Below are 6,101 nucleotides of genomic sequence, written 5' to 3'. Positions count from 1 at the left end.
GGAGGCGGAGCCACCACACAAGCCTCTGGCGTAGCTTCTGGCCAAGAAAATAAACAGAGTTGAAAGACACTCTTACTGAGACACTGCATTCTAGCATTTCCTGGTGGCTGGCAAGCCAGAGGGAACAGTCACTGCCCTCACTTGGTTGGAGCCAAGTGATGAGTGAGAACCGTCTTTGCAGGCCATGCAATACCTCACAAGGAAAAAACAAAGTACCATCAAGAGAAAAAATACCTTTTTGCTGATTTGGGATAGATGAGTTTTCTCAATATCATCTTTCTCAACCTGTTCTCAGGTGCTCAACACCATTTTGCCATAGAGAACTGCTCCAGTGCTGCCCAACACGATAACTAAAGGGCCAGATGGAGAATACCCTTTTTTCAGCTGGTTTGATGGCTTCAAAGGGTTTCAAAAACCAAAGCCCATAAAGACCCCCAACAGCAGCACTGCAAATCTTACTGATGCTTCTCAGCTCAAATGGCCTTTACTGATCTCATTGCTGAATGCTCAGGCACAGGCTAAAGGGTACCAGTAAAACAACTGGCAGCACCAGCACCCGTGCCCCAACTTGCAAAGTGCCTGGGTACTCACAGTACCGAACCCACCATACACACTGCTGCCCCTCCTGCCTCAGGAGGATCCAGGATCTCTTCTCACTGCTGCAGGGCTACTCAGCATCTGTTTCTCAAAGTGGGTGCTCAGAAACCTTTTGGTCAAACAGAATTTTGGTAGAGGCAGCATGGTTCACAGCCAATTCACAAAACTTCACCCTCCAAATAAAGCACAAATGGTATGTGTGTATGGCCATAGTCACATTTATCCTCTTTGCTTTGTACCAAAAATGACTGCACTGATTTTTAGCAAATCAACAAATAGCATAAACAAAACAACTAAGAAAAAAACTAACAGAAAGCTCAGAACATCAGAAGTTAAGTAAGTTTCTGTGACCCTTGGCATCAGAGGAGGGTAAATTTTGGCACTTTGTTCTTGCAATCTCCCAGCAGAGACTTTATCATAAACACTGACTGCTATATCTTTCTGCACAGTAAACAGCTGGAAATGAACTTTGCTACTCTTGCTGTTATTTGTAATGGTTTGTGACAGAAAGGAGCAGATATATACCCAGTCTTGCAAACACATAGGCAAGTTAGACAACCATCAGTCCCATCTTTTGTTCAGGTGACAACCTGGGAAGGAAGCAAGCAAACAGGACAAAGAGACTCACCTTTTGTATTTCTAACACAGAGATCAGCTGAATAATTATACTCTCATATTTACAAAAAGTCGTGCAGTTTGTTGCCTTAATTGCACCAATAATTAGATTAAGTGACTATCTGTGCTTCTGAGTCAAAATTCTGTACTTCTAACTGCTGATTACTCCTTCTACAGGAAAAACAAAAAGCCCAAACACCAAAAACCAGAAAAACCCTGTGAAACAGCAAGAAGGTGGAAAGGCATTGGGAAAGCAGTAAGGAACACTGCAAAGCAAACATTGCAGCATCCTGCCAGCAGCTGGCAATGGTGATGATGTTAATAAAAACCAGCAGAAACACTGGAATGAGACATAAAAGATATACACCCAACAAACAAGAAATGAGAGGTCTAGCATCTTTGAGGCCTAATTATGTCATCAAGACTTGGAATCATAACAAAACTTGGAGGATGTTCTGTAGGAAGTAAGTTTTCTACCAGATGGTGATCAGCATTTCCTTTTTACCCTGGGAACTATTGTTCAGTGTTGGATTTCTGTGAGCACTCCACTGGTTAGTGAATCGTTGCTTTTATAAATCCTCTTTATAAAAGGGTATATATTATATCCTTTTATAAAACAGTGCAAACCTATTCTTCTTCAGCCTCTTGCCTAAGTGGAAGCCAATCTACCTGTGCTGGCAGAAGACAAGCAACTTGTTAGGCAGCTGTGTCAGCCATGAAATACAATGACAACACAGGCTTCTGCTGGTCCCTAGAATGAAGCCTGGATTCTTCAATAAGAAAAACTAATAAAATCATCATTAGCAGCAAGAAAAAAAACCAAAACAAAATAAAATCAAAGCAAATCAAGTCTAAAGCGGATCTGATACAACAGAGGGGGGGTTCCTGCTGGCTCCACTCTGGATCCACTGCAGAACATAGCTGAGGTCAGCAGCCAAGCTGAAGTACAAGCTGAATAGCTCAGCAGCCAAGCTGGACAGAAAAGTACACAACCCATTCTGAAAAATTGTTTTTTTCTTAAGAAAGGCTTTCTTAGCAAGAGCTTCCCTCTTTCTAAACACACACCATTGCAACATGATTAACCCTTATGCAGAAAGCTACTCTAAAATAAAGAGGCTATTTGTAGACATCAATAGCCATCACCTAGACAAAGAAAACGTAACACAGTATGTCTCCATTTCAAAATATGTCATCAGCTGGACAGGTGGAGAGCTCAGAGATCTCCCCAGTCCTCAGAGAGGAATTTTAGGACCTGATACTAAATTTCATGCCCAAACAAGGCTACTAAAGGTTCATACCCAAAGTTTAGTCTTCCAATAACAAATCCTGAGGAAGACTCCAGCTTCAAATCCTTCTGTGGGTGCTTTCTCACAGAGGTAAAGGATATTAACAGCATTTGTGACAGAGACCACAGCTGTTTTTTAGAGACACTGATTGGTTTGATGCCACCTCCATCAAGCATACCTTGCTTGGTTTCTGCAACCCAGGGTTCACTGTACAGCAGCAACTGTTTGGCTCCTTCACTACAAGACATTTTACATGAATGAATTATCCGCAACAGAATACAAAAGCCTGCCTGCTAAGAAATCATAATCTTCCCTACCAGGATAAAAATGTGACTTACAATAACAGAGACCACCACTCATGCCCCAGAACACGGACTACTGTTTCACAGCAATTCTGATAAGGTGTTAGTTGTGTTTGCATAACTAATAGACAACACTAAGTAGCTACCAAAGCACCACACCTGTGTTTATTTATCAATGTTTCCAGGAAAGGACACACTCCCAAGCTGGATGATCACAACTCCTCCAAGGTCACAAGTGAAGATTCTCATTTGGCTAGATTGTAGAGGGCTGCCCTTGCTAAACTCCAGCAAGTTTAAAGAAAGCATGTAGCAGCATGCAACACACTACATGAAGTGAGCCAGAAGTCATGAAGAATGAATAAACAGGGCAGTTTAAGGCTAGGAAAAACTTGTGGGGCACAGAAGCACAGCACTGCAAGTCTGCTACCTGCATTCTTGCAGCATGGAAGATTTGGTATCAGTATTTGCTCTAGGAAGTTCTTTGTCCACATTTCATGTGCATGCACATAACACAGTCATAGGTGTACATCCTCTTAGAAGCTGATGTGGGTTAGCCTTGGCCAGCAGTCAGACCCCCCATTCACTCCCCTCCCTCAACAGGACACAAAAGCTTATGAGCCAAAACAGACTGAAAGATTGCTTATTGGTTACCATCACGGGCAAAACAGAGCCAAATTTGGAAATTCAATTTAATTTACAGGCAATTAAAAACAGATAATGAGGAAGCTAAAAACAAAGACAAAAGTTCCTCTCTGCTGCTCCCTCCTCATTCTTTTCTTCTGCTCCAGCATAGTTTCTCCACATGCTGCTGAGGAATCTCTGCTCTGGAACCTGGACCATTCCCTCCTCCTCCTTCAGAACTTGGTGTTTGCATTGCTGTTTCCCTCCCCACACTTCATAGCTTTTTTTTGTACACTTGTAAATACTTTTTCACTGAAGTGCCACTGGTTTGGCTGCTTAGCTCAGCTGTGTCCTGCAGTGGATCCAGAGTGGAGCCAGCAGGAACCGTGTTCTCCTCTCTAGCCTTTTCTCAGAGAGGCCAGCCCTGCTACTGACACCATGACATCTCCACTCAGCTGAAAAGCCTACCATGAAAACAATCACAAGATTGAAAGGGAAAATAGGGGTGAAATATCCTTCACATCAGCCCCTAGTGAGACCAGAAATGTCAGTTACAAAGTGATTGATGCATGAAAACTGTCAACAACATTAAATATTTGGGAACTATACAGGTGCTTTTCCTTATAATGTTCAGGGAAGAATCACTCAGGACTAAACTCCTCCAGGTCAGGGAAAATCTTGGTAAGGCACGAGTTGTAACAGCAATATTATGTTATATTATTATAATATCCTTGATATCCTTCACCTAAGAGAAAAGGGAAAGGAAGAAGGACCAAAACAGCAAATAGGTGGCTATCTATAACTGCTTTACCATAAAATAAAAAAGAGAAAAACCCTACCCTTTACCTGGAAAACTTTCTAAGTACTCTCTCCTGCAGACTTTGTAGCACCCATTCCAGCCACCTCCGGCTACCTAAAACCCTAGAATGGCCCCACGGTGCATTCCTATCTCAATTTCTTCAATCTTGATAAAGGAGGAATGGAAAACTTACCAAACACCTTGTCCCAGTTCTCTGTGAATCTTCTTCTGGGTTTCAGGATTACATCCAAGTAAGCATAAGGCCGTGGCGAGGGTGTGCAGAGATGAAATTAGAAAAGCAAAACCTCAGCTCAAATGGAAATTTGTGAGATGTCAAAAACTACAAGAGTTCTGGAAGTACTATCATGGCTTAGACCATGACAAAGTACCATGCATACACCCCATCCCAGTGGAACAGAGTAGAGTATCAGGGAAAAAATAAAACCTATGGGTGGAGATAAGAAAAGTTTAATGATTTAAATATAATAGAGTAAAATGAAGACAGGAAAATAAGAGAGAGGAACAAAGCCTAAGAAACACAAGCAATTACACAAAACAATTCCTTACCACCCACTGACCTCAGTGTAGCCCCAAGCAGCAACAGGTCCCTTCCAACCACCTCCCACCCCAGTTCATGTACTGAGCAGGCCTTCTGTGGTATGGAATATCCCTTTGACCAGTTGGGGTCAGCTGTCCTGACCATGCCCTCCCACAGCTTCTTGTGGAGCCTCTCACTGGCAGAGCATGGGGCACTGAAAAGTCTTTGCTGTTGGGCAAACGCAACTTTGAACTAAAACATTAGGGTGTAATCAATATTATTCTCATACCAATTTAAAACAGAGCATTGTGCCAGGTATGAGGATGAAAATAAATTCTATGCCAGGTGAAACCAGGATAGGTATGTAAACAAGAGGAAACAGAAGGAAAGCATTTTCCTGCTGTTTAACAGGAGAGATTAATTAGTCACCAACAAGGCTGAAAAGGCAGAGGTACTCAACACTTTCTTCATCCTTGTCCTTCTATCAGCTCCACACCTTGTGAAAAAATCCTGGCTGATGCAAACACAGACCCAGTATCTGTGAAGGAAGGGTAGGTGTGTGAGCTATTAAAGGAGCTTGACCTCTACACATCAATGTGCTCTGACAGTATCCAACCAAGGAAAGTTGGCCCATATAGCTGTGGGGGCACTCTCCATAATTTTTGAGTTGTGGTATTTGGGGGACATCCAAGAAGACTAAAAGGCGGCTAATGTCACTCCTGTCTACAAGGACTTCCGAGAGGACTCAGAAAACTATAGGGCCATCTGTATTACTTCATTCCCTGGGAAACCTATGGAAAAAATTTTCCTGGGCGCTGTTACAAGTCAAATGGAGTCCATGATTAGGAAAAGCTAGCACAGATTGACCAAGGACAAATTTTGCTTGACAAACTTGATTGCCTCTTACAACAAATGAACCTGCTTGAACGTTGTCTACCTGGGTATCTCCAAGGCTTTTGATATGGTTTCCCATGGCCTCCTCCTACAGAAATGTGTATGTGATGGCGTGGATCTGTGATCCATGCCGTGGGTTGGAAACTGGCTGCCCAGCCACACCTGGAGGGTGGTGGGAAATTGCTCCCTCTCACCCTGGCAACTGCCACAAGTGGAGTCCCCCAAGGAACGACAGTGGGCCCAAGGCTGTTTAGTATCTTCATCAGTGGTTGGGATTATGGGATCAACTTCATATACTCAGATGAAGTTTGTCAGTGATACCAACTGAGTGAGGCAGTGGACACTTTGGAAGGGAGAGCCAGCCTGCAGGAAAACATGGACAGGCTAAAAAATTAGGCTAACAAGAGCCTTCGAGTTCAGTAAGGACAAATATAAGGTCCTGCACATGG

This window comes from Ammospiza caudacuta, chromosome 4 (assembly GCF_027887145.1).
Source record: "Ammospiza caudacuta isolate bAmmCau1 chromosome 4, bAmmCau1.pri, whole genome shotgun sequence".
Classification (NCBI taxonomy): domain Eukaryota; kingdom Metazoa; phylum Chordata; class Aves; order Passeriformes; family Passerellidae; genus Ammospiza; species Ammospiza caudacuta.
The sequence above is the reverse complement of the archived record's forward strand: the minus strand, read 5'-3'. Positions refer to the sequence as shown.